An 18,708-nucleotide genomic window follows, 5' to 3' on the forward strand; every position below is an offset into this window, starting at 1 on the left:
CCAGATTCAATCCCTGGTTGGGAACTAAGATCCTGAGAGCTATGCAACACAGCCGTACAAAAAGAAATAAAATATACATATTAAGACATACAACTAAATAACACTGTGTAGCATTTTAAAAAATCCAAGTTATAAGAATTCAGACACAGAAAATATACATATATGTGTGTGTGTGTATATATAAATATATACCTCCATATAGAATGCAGTGCTCTGAGATGCCAAGATTTCATAAAGGAAATATGACCTAAGAAGGGAATTCAGTGATAGGCAGGAGATTGAGTAAGTGGAGAAATAAGGAGGAAAGAATTCAATCATGATAGACACAGCCAGGAAAAAAACACAGCCTTGTGAAAAAGACAGTTTAACTGATACAAAGGATACCTGTTGAACATGGTGGGAATTCTATCCTAACTCTTAAGAGTAGTTATTAATTTTTATCTAGGCAGGGGTCTGGAAGTGGCAAGACTCTTCTATGATTTTAATAAAAGTTACAGATCTTCTCCCTAGAAAAGTGCACAAACACAACTGCATATATTCTTTGTCTCTGAAAACTACTGACCATCCACAAGGCTGGACAAGCAGTACAACCTCTTCTCTTCGGACTGCACTGCACCAGAAGTGAACTGATCTGAACTGCTTCAGACACATTCTTTCAGGAATTTTGAAGCAGAATTCAGAAATAGTCAGCTTATGACATAAAGAAGCTGTACGTGGTCATCCTCCTCAAGGGCAAAGAGAAGCAGAGAAGGCTAGACCTCAGAGAATAAAGAAGACAGAATGAAGCATGGAGAAACAGAAAGAAATACGGTCTTCTACTTCTCTGTTTCAGTCTTTGGAGAAGTATTTCTGTGGGATACCCAGTAACTTTCTATTTTTTTTCTTTTCATTTTTTTTCTTAACTTAATTCAAGTTGGTTTGGTACTTAAAACTAAAACAAAAAATCCTTAGCTAAGACATACATGGATGCACACACCTACTCACACAACTTCTTACAATTATGAAGAGTTGACAAACCCCCTTACCTGACTAACATATTAGAGCATGTCTTCCCAAATGAAAAGGTTACAGGCATACCACAATAACAGTCATCTCAACCCTCATTCTAACTTTCTATTTGTGCCATGATATACAAAATGCTGGGAAGCGTATTTATTTCAAAATAATTCAGAAATAAAGGCGCAGTTTAAATAAACAGATGTTTGAGGAAAAGAAAATGTCAAACAGGCCTCTAGAGTAATAATAAAAAACAATAATAATATAATGCCATCTTGCTTTTATACAACACTTTTAATTTCTTTAAAACATCCACAATATTGCATGGCCAAGTAAAGAACTCAGGATAAGTTAAATATCCTAAAATATTGTTGGGTATCTAAATCAAGTAGGTATCTTGTAGCTACAGAGTAACAGAACTAGCAACTCCAGGAGTGTATAAACAGACATGTATAAGCAAAGAATTCAACTTCTTTCACCAAAGAAAGCTAAAAAAGATTTCTTGTTCACAAAATATTCACTCTTTTCCCATTAAATATTTTATCTAGTTTGCTACATGCGCTCTTAGAACACTTTAGTAAATAATGTCCAGGTGCTTCCTTTAATTCAGTTGAAAGTATTCTGTCAAACAATATTTTAATGACAGAGTTGACATACCCTAATTTTTTTAAAAAAAGGATACACTCATATCTTAAAGGATCATACAACCAATCAAAGCATCAAGATCAAGCACAGGCAAAAAAATAAAGATGATTTTCTCTATATTTCTGATGTTATATTTTACTTGCCTTGTTTCCCTCTATGTGCAATTTCTCAAACTTGCTCTCACTAATAGTATCCTGTTTCCATGCATAGGAAAGGGCCTAGTGCAGTCTGTTCGTTAACATTACTTCCTATAAGTAGGACTGACATCTGTAATACTGACATTAACACTCACTGAAATTCTGGTTAATAACACAGCACAACTGATCGTTAATGGACATCCTCTATGGTGAAATCTGAATTGATAATCAGCTAACACAGATTTGCAATAGACTTCCTCCTTCCTGTTTTTACACTTCTGACCAAGATGTCTCTTCCTGTTGACTTTTGTGCTACTTGGTAAAAAGCTAAAGATGAGAAATGGAAAACACATAATACATATAAATTAAATTTCTCCTCTAGGGTAACAAACTGAATTGCTAAGTAAACTTTAATTCAAAAAGTTTAAACAGTTAAGCAGATTAATGTATGCAGAGGTGGACTATTTCCCTAGAAATATTTAGAAAATTCAACAAAAATATCAAACCGTCTACAGCAGATCTAAAGTGTAGTTTGCCTAATAACCTAAGATCTCTCATCTATATATACTACCAAAGTCCTTTACAGCAGTTTTAATCTATAATTAAGGAGAAATTCACTTAAGATTGACTTGTCAGCAAAACAGCCAAAAACAAAACAACAAAAACCACCATTCATCATGGAAAACAAAACAGAAAATAAATTGAGCTTTATACTTATAACCTGTATACTCTATGCTAAAAACTACAGTTCAAGATATAGTATACATTATACCCAATACATAATACTCAAAACTTTAGCAACAAATGTTCATAAAACAGAACCTCTAAGAGATGTAAGAAGTGAGAGTAACAAATTAATAAAATGGGACAGTAATACATCTCTCTCAGTTCAAGAAAGAAAGAAGATATAATTGACTTATTTAATAAAGAGTCTGTGTAAAACTGAGAACTCAAATATAAAAAAGAATATGCTTTATTTTTAAGAGTACATGAAACACTAATGAAAACTAACCATATATTAAGCCACAAATAATAAAACCTCAATGAATTCAAAAGAATAGGATTAGTGAAAATAGATTTACCTAACTGTAATGAAATAAAATTAAAAATTAAAAGCCATTTTTTTAAAAATAAAAAAGACTTCACATCTGGAAATTTTTAAAAAACATACTCTTAAAAAAGTGGTTGGATCAAACTGAAAATATAAAAATAAAGCAGAATTTCTTTAAAATAGCAATGAGGAAAAAAATATCAGAATATATAAATACAGCTAGATCAGTCACAAGAGAAAAATTAATAGCATAAAATAATTGTCTCAATAAAACTAAATGAATCAAGTACAAAACACATAAAGCTAGAAAAAGAATAAAATAAACCAGAAGAAATAAATCATTACATATAAAGGCAGAAAGGAATGAGTTAGAAAATAAACTACTGAATTTCATAAATCCTGAGACATATTTTTTTTTTAAAAGTCAAAATAGATCAACTACTAACAAACCTAATCAAGGAAAAAATGAGTGAAATCACAAATACTGTATTCTAAATCCCAGCCATCAAAAACTGAAGGAAATTTTAACATGAGACTACATTACACAACTCCATTCAAATAAATTTGAAGAAATGGATAATTCAAAAGAATACAACTTATTGACTCTCTAAACAGAAAGTGTAACACAAACCAACTGTAACAGAAAAAACAGAGAAATGAGTTAAGACGCTCATACAAGAAAAAAGAGGCACCACACCCAGTTGATTTCATCAGGTAATTTCTAACAAACCTTTAAAGGTTAAATAATAATCAATGCTAATTATACTATTCTAAAGCACAGAAAAAGAAAGAAAACTTCTAATTTTATTTAATGAGATGAGCACAACATTGATTCAATGATGTGAGGAAAACCACACCAAAAAAAACTAGACCATCTCACTTATGAATATCAGTGCAAAAAAAAAAAATCCTGAAAAGCATATGCACAAACAGAATTCAATGGCACACTAAAAGAGCAATTCACTATGACACAAATGTGATTTATTCTATAAAGATAGGACTATTTCAAAAGCAGGAAATGCCTTAATAAATTCAAACATATTAATGTTATAATGGTATACAGCACATGAATAAACATGTCAACAACGAACAGGATAAAAAAATCTGAGATAGACCAACCACATATAAAACTTCAGTAAATGATAACAGCAGCATCTGAAATCAATGTGAAAAAGATATACTTTTTAATAAGAAGTGTTTAGATAGCTAGCTGGTTTGTCATATAAAAAAAAGAAAAAAGCACATAATAGTCCAGGAAAATTCAAAAAGGATCAGAAATGTGAAAGTAAAAAATAAAACCATACAATTACCAAAAGAAAACATGAATGGATTTCCCTATAACCTAGTAGCATGGAAAAGTTTCAAGCAAAAAGGAAAGACTGATGAATTTTATTTTCATAAAAACTTTTGCATGGCAAAAAAAAAGACATCAGTGTAGTAAAAGAGAAAATTTTAAAAAAATTTCCAACTAGTGGCAAGAATTGTAAAATATTTTGAATAATTTTGAAAATTTTTAAATATTTTGAATAACAGAAAACAATCACTGGATGTTCCATCCAGCACACCCTTCTAGATTATCTGTGGCTTTCACCGTCTTTGAACTATTTTACATTTCTGTAAATTGCTGAAAACTGATAGTGATGCAAGTTACTCTTGCCCATAGAAACGTTAACACACTTTTATCAGTGGAATGCAACTGATTACTGCCCTGCAGATACTGACCAATTATATGCCTATTGATATATCTATTTCAGCATTCTCATAGGCCAATATCATTTTTTTGCCATTGCCTTTGAAACAGTTGTAACATATTATTGGTTCCCTCATTATTTAATAAGTTAAATAAAATCTTTGGAATGCATTAATTTACTATCTGTATGACTCCCCTGGTGGCTCAGACAGTAAAGCATCTGCCTACAATGCAGGAGACCTGGGTTCAATCCCTGGATTGGGAAGATCTCCTGGAGAAGGAAATGGCAACCCACTCCAGTATTCTTTTTTTTTTTTCCCCATTTATTTTTATTAGTTGGAGACTAATTATTTACAACATTGCAGTGCCACTCCAGTATTCTTGCCTGGAAAATCCCATAGATGGAGGAACCTGGTAGGCTACAGTCCATGGGGTCCGCAAAGAGTCAGACATGACTGAACGACTGACTTCACTTTCTTTCTTTCACTATCTGCATGCAGGGCATAATTTTATCACTTTTTAAAATTATCTTCTAATAGTTTTGGAAGTTTCATCAAAATTCCCAGTGGACTCACCTGGCAGAAACAGGAAATTGCACTGCCAGAGATCTTCACCTCCGCTTGAGGTTTTTATTGTTTGTTTGTTTGTTTCCACAACCAGGGATTGATTTTGCAGTGAAAGCGAATTTTGCAGAATTCTATTGTCTGGATCACAATAAACTGTGGAAAATTCTGAAAGAGATGGGAATACCAGACCACCTGACCTGCCTCTTGAGAAACCTATATGCAGGTCAGGAAGCAAAAATTAGAACTGGACATGGAACAACAGACTGGTTCCAAATAGGAAAAGGAGTACGTCAAGGCTGTATATTGTCACCCTGCTTGTTTAACTTATATGCAGAGTACATCATGAGAAACGCTGGGCTGGAAGAAACACAAGCTGGAATCAAGATTGCTGGGAGAAATATCAATAACCTCAGACATGCAGATGACACCACCCTTATGGCAGAAAGTGAAGAGGAACTAAAAAGCCTCTTGATGAATGAGGAGAGTGAAAGAGGAGAGTGAAAAAGTTGGCTTAAAGCTCAACATTCAGAAAACTAAGATCATGACATCTGGTCCCATCACTTCATGGGAAATAGATGGGGAAACAGTGGAAACAGTGTCAGACTTTATTTTTCTGGGCTCCAAAATCACTGCAGATGGTGACTGCAGCCATGAAATTAAAAGACGCTTACTCCTTGGAAGGAAAGTTATGACCAACCTAGACAGCATATTAAAAAGCAGAGACATTACTTTGTCAACAAAGGTCCATCTAGTCAAGGCTATGGTTTTTCCAGTGGTCATGTATGGATGTGAGAGTTGGACTGTGAAGAAAGCTGAGCACCGAAAAATTGATGCTTTTGAACTGTGGTGTTGGAGAAGACTCTTGAGAGTCCCTTGGACTACAAGGAGATCCAACCAGTCCATCCTAAAGGAGATCAGTCCTGGGTGTTCATTGGAAGGACTGATGCTGAAGCTGAAACTCCAATACTTTGGCCACCTCATGTGAAGAGCTGACTCATTGGAAAAGACCCTGATGCTGGGAGGGATTGGGGGCAGGAGGAGAAGGGAACGACAGAGGATGAGATGGCTGGATGGCATCACCGACTCGATGGACATGAGTTTGAGTAAACTCTGGGAGTTGGTGATGGACAGAGAGGCCTGGCGTGCCATGATTCATGGGGTCACAAAGAGTTGGACACAACGGAGCGACTGAACTGAACTGAGGCCACCAGGGAACTCTTCCTTTTTGTTTTTGCTACTGCTACTGCTAAGTCACTTCAGTCGTGTCTGACTCTGTGCGACCCCATCCCTGGGATTCTCCAGGCAAGAACACTGGAGTGGGTTGCCATTTCCTTCTCCAATGCATAAAAGTGAAAAGTGAAAGTGAAGTCGCTCAGTCATGTCCAACTCTTGGCTGCGCTGGGTCTTGGTTGCAGAACTTGGGCTCTTCGTTGCCCCATGGCACAAGGGATCATTGAACTGGCATCCCCTGCATTGCAAAGCAGATTCATAACCAGTGGACCTCCAGGGAAGTCCCCCTGCTTTAGTTTTTAAAAGTCTCCTAGGAGGAAAATCCAAGTGGCAACATACATTTAACTTGACTGACTCCCTGTTTATCTGAGTTTGGTCTCATTTTCCTCTCTACAAACCATGGCATCAGGTCCCATCAATTCATGGCAAAGAGAAGAGGAAAAAGTATGAAGCATTGACAGATATTATTTTCTTGGGCTCCAAAATCACTGCGGACAGAGACTGCAGCCATGAAATTAAAAGACGCTTGCTCCCTGGAAGGAAAGCTATGACAAATCTATGTTTTTGTTTAGTCACTAAGTCATGTAAAACTCTTCAAGTTCCCATAGACTGTAGCCTGCTAGGCCCTTCTGTCCATGGGATTTCCCAGGCTCAAACCCACATCTCTTGCTTGGCAGGTGGAGTCTTTCCACTGAGACCCCAGGGAAGGCCATGACAAACCTAGACAGCATATATTAAAAAGCAGAGACATCACTTTGCCAACAAAGGTCTGTACTACGAGTCAAAGCTGCTGTTTTTCTAGTAGTTATGTACAGATATGAGAATTGGACCATAAAGAAGGCTGAGTGCCAAAGAATTGATACTTTTGAACTGTGGTGCTGGAGAAGGCTCTTGAGAGTCCCTGGACTGCAAGCATATCCAATCAGTCCATCCTAAAGGAAATCAACCCTGAATATTCATTGGAAGGACTGGTGCTGAAGCTCCAATAATTTAGCCACCTGATGCAAAGAGCCAACTCATTAGAAAAGACCCTGATGCTGGGGAAAATTGAAGGCAGGAGGAGAAGGGGATGACAGAGGATGAGATGGTTGGATGGTATCACTGACTCAATGGACATGAGTTTGAGCAACCTCTGGGAGATGGTGAAGGACAGGGAAGCCTGGTGTGCTGCAGTCCATGACTGGGCGAATGAACAACAACGCTGAATGGGAGGATTATTCAAACTACTTTAGGGAAGGGGTGGAGATTTGCAGGAGCTGGGCCACCACACACCTTTTGGTCTTTTGATGGTGCCTTAGAACTGTCATGGCGCCCCTGGGTGCGTCATTTAGCTTGCTAATTGAGGATCAAGGTCTAGTCAAAAGTGACCTGTCTGCCATCTTGGACCCGTTTGATTCTAGTCAGTTTATCTTATATCTTTGGGCTATGTCACTCTTTCAAAAGCTGTATCCTGCCTCCTTCCCTCCTACTTCAAAACTATGACTGAAGAAAACGAAAAGTGACTTCAAAGAAAAGTTTTTGGAAACTGTTCAACTAAGAGAAAATGCTTTTCTCCCACTATGCCTCAAGACCATGGCTCTCAGGGTCACTTATCTAGACCATCTCTAATTCCTGAAATTGAGGAGGGGGAAGAAAAAAACAGGAAAAGAAGGCTTTAAAATTTTTTACTTATTCCAACTGTTATTATAAACTAGTGAGTTTTATATTGTGATTACTGATTCTTGACTAAGTTTGGGAAATGAAGCCATGAGATTTCATAATGTGTCTGTTTGGGTGATAGTAGTTTAGTCTCTAAGTTGTGTCCAACTCTTGTGACCCCATGGACTGTAGCCTGCCAGGTTCTTCTGTCCATGGGATTTTCCAGGCAAGAATACTGGAGTGGCTTGCCATTTCCTTCTCCAGAGGGATCTTCCCAACCCAGGGATCAAACCCAAGTCTCCTGCATTGCAGGTGATCTCTTACATTGCAAGTGGATTCTTTACAGACTGAGCCACCAGGGAAGCCTTGTGTCTGTTTGGATATATGTATTCTCAGAATGTGTCTTTGCCTTTCAACACTGTGGCATTTACATTAATTTGTAAAATAGCTCTATTTAATTGGCTTAAAGAAAAGCAGGCACTTAAAAAATAAAACAATTCTAAATGCAAGAGACACTAAGCTATATGGTTTAATGTTCGCTTGTTGATGTATGTATATCAGTACTTTTGACCAGCTGTGGTAAGTCACTTCAGTTGTGTCTAACTCTTTGAGACCCTCTGGACTGTAGCCCACCAGGCTACTCTGTCCATGGGATTCTCCAGGCAAGAATACTGGCATGGGTTGCATGCCCTCCTCCAGGAATCTTCCCAACCCAGGGATAAACCCAAGTCTTGCTTGGCAGGCAGGTTCTTTACCACTACAGGGCTCATATGAACAAAACCAGGGAATCCTTCCCTATTGCCTCAGGCTCTGCCTGTGGCACAGTGTTAATTGAGATTCTGTCTTTTGGACTAGCCTTGTTATAGGTAAGCTCTATTTCATCTTGTGGGCTTCACTGGTGGCTCAGCCGGTAAAGAATCCACCTGCAATGTGGGAAACCTGGGTTCGATCCCTGGGTTGGGAAGATCCTATGGAGAAGGGAAAGGCTACCCACTGCAGTATTCTGGCCTGGAGAATTCCATGGACTCTACAGTCCATGGGGTTACAGAGATTCAGACACAGTGAGCAACTTTCACTTTCATCTTGTAGCCAGAAGAAAGAATGGCTTTATTACTTTGCCAGGCAAAGGGGGAACACAGCACCTCAAGAACTGTGCCCTCCTCCCTGCTAAATAGAGAGAGGTTGTATAATCAGTCAGTTTACCAAGAAGAACCACAGAAAATGTGGAGAGTCCACCGGTGATCAGAACAAACCTCAGAGACTGGCCTGAAAAACTAACACTGCACTCAAACACATATTGTACATCATGTTTACAGCAGCATTCACAACAGGCAAAAGCTGGAAGCAATCTAAGAAAACAAATAATGGATGAACAAAAAGCAGTATATACATACAATGAAACACTATCCAGCCTCGAAAAGGAAGGAAATTCTGACACAGCTACAACATGCATGCCTCGACCTTGATGACATAATGTTAAGTGAGACAAGCCAGTCACAAAAGGACAATTATATGATTCCACTTACATGAGGCATCTAAAGCAATCATATTCTAGAAAGTGTGCTGGTAGTTACAAGGGGCGGGATAGGAAAGGACAGTGGGGAGTTACCATTTAAACGTGAAGAAAGATGAAAAAGTTCTGGAGATGGATGGTGGTGAAGGCTGCAGAGCAATGTGAATGTACTTTATGACATGAATCCTACATTTAAAAAGATAACTTTTACGTTACATGTATTTTACCAGAATTTTTAAGTAACATTTAAAAGTCAAGACTGGGGAGATCAGGGGATTTAATCCACTAGAAAAATCATTAAGAAACTCTCCAGGCCAGAATACTGGAGTGAGTAGCCTTTCCCTTCTCCAGGGGATCTTCCCAACCCAGGGATCAAACCCAGGTCTCCCTCATTGCAGGTGGATTCTTTACCAGCTGAGCCACAAGGGAAGCTCATGAAATAGAAAGATAAATGAAAATTTTGTCCATTTATTCCTTCAAATTTACTAAGTGTGGTCTAATGTGTTCTAGCTGCTGGGGTGTATAATAGATCCCTGGTGGTGCTATTCACCTCCCAGCAGCTAAGGGCTCATAGCTACCCTCTTCTCTGGAGACCGGCAAGCGGGAGGCACTCTGCCCAATAATGCCTGGGAAGGTATGTCCCCCCTGCCAACACACACACTCTTGGGGCAGCCTGTAGCCAATGAAAGATTGCTGGATGTGGGAGTAAAAGTTCAGCTCCAGTGCCTCAAAGTGCAACAACTGTGACATCATTCTAACTCCAGAGCTTCTCCTGGAATCAGGCTGAGGCTACACTTAAGCTGAACCCACAGCTTCACTGATCTCTTCCCTCTCCTACTTTCCTCACTTCTGCAAGTTTCATCTGAACATATTGCCTCAACAAATCACTTGCATAAGGGGGGAAAAAGGGAAAAGGGACCAAATTTAACTAAATTAGACTGTGAAATAACTTATGCCCCTGGATACTACTGAAAACAATAAAGCAACCAGTCAGCAATTACTGGAATCTAATATCTGAGTGTGATACCAAGATAGGAAGACAACTTAACAGAGAGATCAGGGAAAGAGACAAAGAGAATTTTGCTTAAAATACTGTCATTTCAGAGTGACTATGTGCCAAGACTGTGCCCTCTGAGGAGCCACAGCAGACTTCACATTGTGAGGAAAATAAATACACTTAATTAAAATAGTACAGCCAAGCCATTATTAACAAACACAAACAAAAATAAGCCCCAGAGGGTGGTGGGGTGGTGGGTTTAAGTATCCAGAGTTGATACAATATACTGTCTATACTGTCTGAATTTTCCAGTTTTCAACCACAACAACAAATTATGAGACAGGCAAAGAAACAGGAGACTCTGACCCACACACAGGAAAAGAAACAGGCCCTTTGAGAGGGCCTAGCTGGTGGAGTTAACAAAGACTTCAAAGTTCTATGTTCACAGAACTAAAGAACATCCTTAAAGTAGTGAAAGAAGGTATGATGACAAGTGTCTAATAAAATATTTGTGACACAGAGAGAGAAATTATAAAAATAACCAAGTTGGAATTCTGGAGTTGAAAAGTCAACAACAGAAACGAAAACTCATTAAAGGATCTCAGCAGCAGATATAAACTGGCAGAAGACAGACAGACTACTTAAACACAGACCAATAGAAAAATGTAATCCAAACAACAGAGAGAAAAAAGAATGAAGGAAATGTACAGAGCTTCAGAAAAATGTGAACACCATTAAGCATACCAACATATATTTGACGGGAGTACCAAAGTAAAGAGAAAGAAGAAAGAAACAATGGCTAAAATTTCCCTAATTTGATGAAAAACATTAATTTAAATATCCAAGATAATCAATAAACTACAAGAAGAATAAACACAAAGAAATTCATTCCCAGACACAACACAGTAAAATAATGAAAGACAAAAGGAAAATCATGAAAACAACAAGGGGGTGGGGGTGGGGGAACCACATAAAAGGGGATCCCACTGAGATTAACAGCTGACTTATCATCAGCAAAAACTCAGGTCAAAAGGCAATGGGATGATATATTCAAAGTGTGAAAAGAAAAAACTGCCAACCAAGACTCTTATAACTAACAAAGCTCTCTCTCTCGAAAAATAAAGGTAAAATAAGGACACTTGCAGATAAACAAAAGCTGAGAGAATTGTTAACAGCAGACCAGTCCTAAAAGAAATATGATTGGAAGTCCTTCATAATTAAGAGTGTGCCCAGATGGCAATATGAACACATTTATGAACACACATACACAACACAAACACCAGTAAAGATAACTATGTAACTATAAAGGACACTATAGTGACTTTCCTGATGGTCCAGTGGCTAAGACTCCACTTTTCACAATGGAGGGGGCCCAGGTTTTAACCCTAGTCAGGAAACTAGATCCTACATGCCACAATTAAAGATCTCACATGTCAGAGCAAGTAAGACCTGGCACAGTTAAATACATGATTTTTTTTTAAAGACAGCATAAATGCATCTTTCTTCTTTTACTGATTGAAAAAGCAACTGCATAAGACAACATGTACATAACTGTACTGACAACAATATATATTTTAACTATAGAAATATATTTGAAAATAACAGCACAAATGTGGGAGCAAAGCTGTACTGGAATAAGAAAACAACACAACCAAAAACTCAGCATCAAATGAAGAGATTCATAAATGGTAAATAAGGCTAACATAACAAACTCTATAAATATACTTGCTCTCCCTCCCTCAGCTTCCTTGGAAAATAAAAAACTATATGTAAGAATTATAACAACATATTGTTGGATTTATAAGATATAACAATAATACCACAAAAGAGGGAAAGAGGGACTAAAGCTATTGTTGTTGTTCAGTCACCCAGTTGTGTCCAACTCTTTGTGACCCATGGACTGCAGCATGCCAGGCTTCCCTGTCCCTCACCATCTCCCAGAGTTTGCCCAAGTTCATGTCCATTGCATCAGTGATGCCATCCAGCCATCTCATCCTCTGATGCCCTCTTCTCCTTCTGCCCTCAATCTTTCCCAGCATCAGGGACTTTTCCAATGAGTCAGCTGTTCACATCAGATGACCAAAATACTGGAGCTTCAGCAGCATCAGTCCTTCCAATGAATATTCAGGGTTGATTTCCTTTAAAGACTGACTGATTGGTTTGATCTTCTTGCTGTCCAAGGGACTCTCAGGAGTCTTCTCCAGGACCATAGTGCAAAGGCATCAATTCTTTGGTGCTCTACCTTCTTTACAATTCAGCTCTCACACCTGTATATGTCTACTGGGAAGACCATAGCCTTGACTATATGGACCTTTGTCAGCAGAGTGATGTCTCTGCTTTTCAACACACTGTCTAGGCTTTCCTGCCAAGAAGCAATCATCTTCTGATTTCATGGCTGTAGTCACCATCTGCAGTGATTTTAGAGCCCAAGAAGAGGAAATCTGTCACTGCTTCCACCTTTTCCCCTTCTATTTGCCATGAAGTAATGGGGCCAGATGCCATGATCTTAGTTTTTTAATATTTAGTTTTAAGTTGGCTTTCTCACGTTCCTCCTTCTTTCTCAGAGGTTCATTCTCAAGAGGTTCTTTAGTTCCTCTTCACTTTCGCCCAAGAGAGGGGTATCATCCGCATATCTGAGGTTGTTGATGTTTCTCCCGCCTATCTTGATTCCAGCTTGTAACTCATCCAGCCTGGCATTTCTCATGATGTGCTCAGTGTATAAGTTAAATAAACAGGGTGACAACAGACAGCCCTGTCATACTCCTTTCTCAATCCTGAACCAATCAGTTGTTCCATACAGGGTTCTAACTGTTGCTTCTTGACCCACATACAGGTTTCTCAGGAGACAGGTAAGATGGTCTATATACCCATCTCTTTAAGAGCTTTCTTAAAAGCTCATAGTTTCTTATGATCCACACTGTCAAAGGTTTTAGCATAGTCGAAACAGAGGTAGATGTTCTTCTGGAATTCCATTGCTTTCTCTGTGATCCAGAAAGTGTTGGCAATTTGATCTCTCGTTCCCCTGCCTTTTCCAAACCCAGATGCGCCATCTCAAAGTTCTTGATTCATGTAATGCTGAAGCCTAGCATGCAAGATTTTAAGCATGCCCTTACTAGCATGGGAGATGAGTGCAACTGTCTGATGGTTTGAACATTCTTTAGTACTGCCCTTCTTGGGAATTGGGATGAGGATTGACCTTTTCCAGTCCTGTGGCCACTGCTGGGTCTTCCAGATTTGCTGACATATTGAGTGCAACACTTTGATAGCATCATCTTTTAGGGTTTTGAATAACTCCACTGCCATCACATCCACTAGTTTTATTGACAGTAACGCTTCTTAAGGCCCACTTGACTTCACACTCCAGAATGTCTGGCTCTGGGTGACTGACCATACCATTGTAGTTATCTGGTTCATTAAGATCTTTTTTGTACAGTTCTTCTGTGTATTCTTTCCATCTCTTCTTGATCTCTTCTGTTTCTACTAGGTCTCTACCATTTCTGTCCTTTATTGTGCCCATCTTTGGATGAAATGTTCCCTTGGTATTTCCAATTTTCCTGAAAAGATCTCTGGTCTTTCCCTTTCTATTGTTTTCCTCTATTTTTACTCATTGTTCATTGAAGAAGGCCTTCTATATAGATTATTTCTGAATCTCACTGAAATTAATTTAGAATAATCTGAAACTGATTCTGAGAGCAATGACTAAGAAATCAATTTTTTAAATACTAGAAAAAATCATTAAAGTAACTAAAATATTATACTAGAAAATATTCACTTAACAGAAAATAGAAAAAAAAGGAACAGAGGAGCAAAAAGAAATGAGACATACAGAAAACAAAAAGTAAAATGACAGATACAAATCCAACTATATAAATATTAACATCCAACATGAATAGATGAAACAGTATAGACAAAAGTTAAGAGATTATGGGCTTCCTTGGTAATTCAGTGATAAAGAAGCCACCTGCCAATGCAGGAGACAAGGGTTCAATTCCTAGTCTCTGCTGTGGAAAGACTATGCCCATGTGCCACAACTACTGAGCCTGTCTTCTCGAGCCCAGGAACTGCAACTACTGAAGCCCACACACACCGTAGAGCCTATGCTCTGCATCAAGAGAAGCCACCACAATGAGAAACCTGCACACTTACAACTAGAGAGGAGCCCTCACTTGCCACAACAAGAGAAAAGCCTGTGGAGCAACAAAGAGCCAGCACAGTCAAAAATGATAAATAAATTTTTTTTTTTAAAGTCAGGTTATGAAACTGGATAAACAACAATATGCTATCTACAGGAGATACACTTTGGATTCAAGGATAAAAATAGGTTGAAAGTAAAAAGATAAAAAGAGACATACCATACAAAGAGCAACCAAAAGAAAGCTAGAGTAGATTTACTAATATCAGACAAAACAAACTTAAAAACAAGTCTAGAAGACTTGCCTGGTTGTCCAGTGCTTAAGACTTCACCTTCCAATGCAGGGGGTGAGGGTTCAATCCCTGGTCAGGTAGCTAAGATCCCACATGCCTCAGGGCCAAAAAACCAAAACATAAAAAAACCAGAAGCAACACTGTAACAAATTCAATACAGACTTTAAAAAGTAATTAAAAAAATAAATAAGTCCAGAGATAAAGAGGAACATTTTATAATGTAAAAGAGTCAATCAATCAGAAATATATAACAAGTATCACTACGAACAAAGCTAGTGGAGGTGATGGAATTCCAGTTGAGCTATTTCAAATCCTGAAAGATGATGCTGTGAAAATGATGCACTCAATATGCCAGCAAATTTGGAAAACTCCGCAGTGGCCACAGGACTGGAAAAGGTCTGTTTTCATTCCAATCCCAAAGAAAGGCAATGTCAAAGAATGTTCAAACTACTGCACAACTGAACTCTTTCACATGCTAGCAAAGTAGTGCTCACAATTCTCCAAGCTAGGCTTTGACAGTATGTGAACAAAGAACTTCCAGATGTTCACAGTGGATTTAGAAAAGGCAGATGAACCAGAGATCAAATTGCCAACATCCGCTGGATCATAGAAAAAGCAAGGGAATTCCAGAAAAACATCTACTTCTACTTCATTGACTACACTAAAGCCTTTGACTGTGTGAATCACAACAAACTGTGGAAAATTCTTAAAGAGATGGGAATACTAGACCACCTTACCTGCCTCCTGAGAAACCTGTATGCAGGTCAAGAAGTAACAATTAGAACCAGACATGGAACAATGAATGGACTGGTTCCAAGCTGAGAAAGGAGTACATCAAGACTGTATATTGTCACCCTGCTTATTTAACTTATATACAGAATACATCATGTGAAATGCCGGGCTGGATGAAGCACAAGCTGAATCAAGATTGCCAGGAGAAATATCAGTAACCTCAGATATGCAGATGACACCACCCCTATGGCAGAAAGCGAAGAGGAGCTAAAGAGCCTCTTGATGAAAGAGGAGAGTGAAAAAGCTGGCTTAAAACTAAACATTAAAAAACTAAGATCATGGCATCCAGTCCCATCACTTCATGGCAAATAGATGGGGAAATAATGGAAACAGTGACAAACTTTATTTTCTTGGGCTCCAAAATCACTGTGGATGGTGACTGCAGCCACGGAAATTAAAAGACACTTGCTCCTTGAAAGAAAAGCTATGACAAATCTAGACAGCATATTAAAAAGCAGAGACATTACTTTGTCAACAAAGGTCTGTCTAGTCAAAGCTATGGTTTTTCCAGTAGTCATGTATGGATGTAAGAGCTGGACGATAAAGAAGGCTGAGCACTGAAGAATTGATGCCTTTGAACTGTGGTGTTGAAGAAGACTCTTGTGAGTCCTCTGGACTGCAAGGAGATCAAATCAGTCAATCCTGAAGGAAACCAACCCTGAATATTCATTGGAAGGACTGATGCTGAAGCTGAAGCTCCAATACTTTGGCCACCTGATGAGAAGAGCTGACTCACTGGAAAAGACCCTGGTGCTAGGAAAGACTGAAGGCAGGAGGAGAAGGGGGCAACAGAGGATGAGATGGTTGGATGGCATCACTGACTCAACAGATACGAGTTTGAGCAAGCCCAGGGAGATGGTGAAGGACAGGGAAGCCTGGCATGCTGCAGTCCACGGGGTCACAAAGCATCGGACACAACTGAGCAACTGAACAAGAAATACACACTTATGGGCTTCCCCAATGCCTCAGCAGTAAAGAATCTACCTGCAATGCAGGAGACTCAGGAGGTGCAGGTACAATCCCTTCGTGGGGAAGTTCCCCTGGAGGGAGGAAATGGCAACTTACTCCAATACTCTTGTGTGAAAATCCCCATGGACAGAGGAGCCTGGTGGGCTACAGTCCAAAGGATCAGAGTCAGACACACTGAGCAAACACATGCACCTAAAAACAGAGGCCAAAATACATGAAACAAAAACTACCCATTACCCAATAATGGACAGAACAACAAGTAGAAGATCAAAAGGAAAATAGAAGACCTGAACAACTATAATCTAACGAGACCTAACAGACATCTATAGCATCTTCCACCCAATAACATCAGTATACACAGTCTTCTGAAGTGCACATGTAACATTCTCCAGGACAGACCACATGTTAGGCCATAAAACAAGCCTCAATGAATTTAAAAGGATTGAAATCATACAAAATACGATCTCTGACCAAATGCAATGAAATTAGGCATTAGTAACAGAAAGGCATTTGATAAATTCACAAATATGTTGAAATTTAACAGCATACTTCTAAATAACCAATGACTCAAAGAGCAGACCACAAAGGAAAATTTAAAAATACTTTGAAATGAATAAAAATGAAAACACACAATACCAAAATTTATGAGATGATGCTAAAGTTGATAAAATTGACAAACTTTTAGCTAGACTGACTAAGAAAAAGAGAGACACAAATTACTAAAATCAAGAGTAAAAGAGGGACTTTCCTGATGGTCCAGTGGTTAAGACTCTGCCTTCCCAATGCAAGAGGCCCAGGTTCAATCCCTGGTCAGGGAACTAGATTCCATATGCCACAACTAAGTCCCTCAGAGCCAAAGAAATAAATAGAAAAGAGTAAAGGAAAAGTCAGTACCACCAGTCTTACAGAAACAAAAAAGGTTATAAGGGAATGCTATGAACAATTATGTGATTCCTAAATGACTCAATGTTAAAGAATCTGCCTGCCAAGCAAGAGATGTGGATTTGATCCCTGAGTCAGGAAGATCTCCTGGAGAAGGAAATGGCAACCCACTTCAGTATTCTTGCCTGGGAAATCCCATGGACAGAGGAGACTGGTGGGCTAGAGAACATAGGGTCACCAAAGAGTCAGACTGAGCACACACTCACATGAACCACTTTATACTTAACAACCTAATAACCTAGACAAAATGAACAAATTTCTAAAATGACACAAACTACCAAAACTGATTCAGTAAGAACAGAAAATCAAAACAGACTTGTTATAACAAGAGACTGATCAATAATCAGAAACCTTCCAAGAAAGAAAAGCTAGATTGTTTTAGTGACAAATTCTATCATCAATTTAAAGAAAAATTAATACTATTCCTACACAAACTCTTTCAAAAAGCAGGAGAGTAGGGACACTCACCAAAGCCAGCTGAAGACATCACAAAAAAAGAAAACTCGGTACCAATATCCCCTATGAACACAGATGTAAAAACTCTCAATAAAATATTAGCAAGCTGAAACCAACATGTTAAAAACATTATCCTCCATGACCATATGGGATTTACTCCAAGAATGTAAGAGTGATTCAACATTACATACATATATACATAAATATGGTACACCACATAAATAAAGGGAGAAATAAAAACACATTCATCTCAATTGAGGAACACTAACCAATAAGGTATTATTCTCATACAAAAAGCAAAGACATCACCAGAAAATAAAAGACAGATAACTCTTATGAATATACATGCAAAAATCCTAAACAAGATACTAACAAATGGAATCTGGTAACATATAAAAAATGATTATATACTATGACCAAGTGGGATTAATTCCAAAAATGCATGATTGATTTATATCTGAAAATCAATTAATATAAAACACCATTTTGATACGACAAGAGACAAAATCCACATGATCATCTCAATAGATGCAGAAAAAGCATCCAAAAAATTCAACACTCCTTCATAGTAAAAACACTCAACAAACCAGAAGGGAATAACCTCAACTTGAAAAACAGCATCTATGAAATTCCCACTGCAGTATACAGAGAATGCGAGTTG

General features: G+C 38.3%; 1 protein-coding gene across 7 annotated transcripts in view; it reads right to left on the reverse strand.

The window, feature by feature from the left end:
* EXOC6 (exocyst complex component 6) overlaps positions 1–18,708 on the reverse strand; it is a 199,519-nt gene that overhangs the window by 163,546 nt on the left and 17,265 nt on the right. The gene's annotated exons all lie outside the window — the stretch shown is intronic.

The sequence above is a fragment of the Odocoileus virginianus genome, unplaced genomic scaffold (genome assembly GCF_023699985.2).
Source record: "Odocoileus virginianus isolate 20LAN1187 ecotype Illinois unplaced genomic scaffold, Ovbor_1.2 Unplaced_Contig_15, whole genome shotgun sequence".
NCBI classification, from domain to species: Eukaryota; Metazoa; Chordata; class Mammalia; order Artiodactyla; family Cervidae; genus Odocoileus; species Odocoileus virginianus.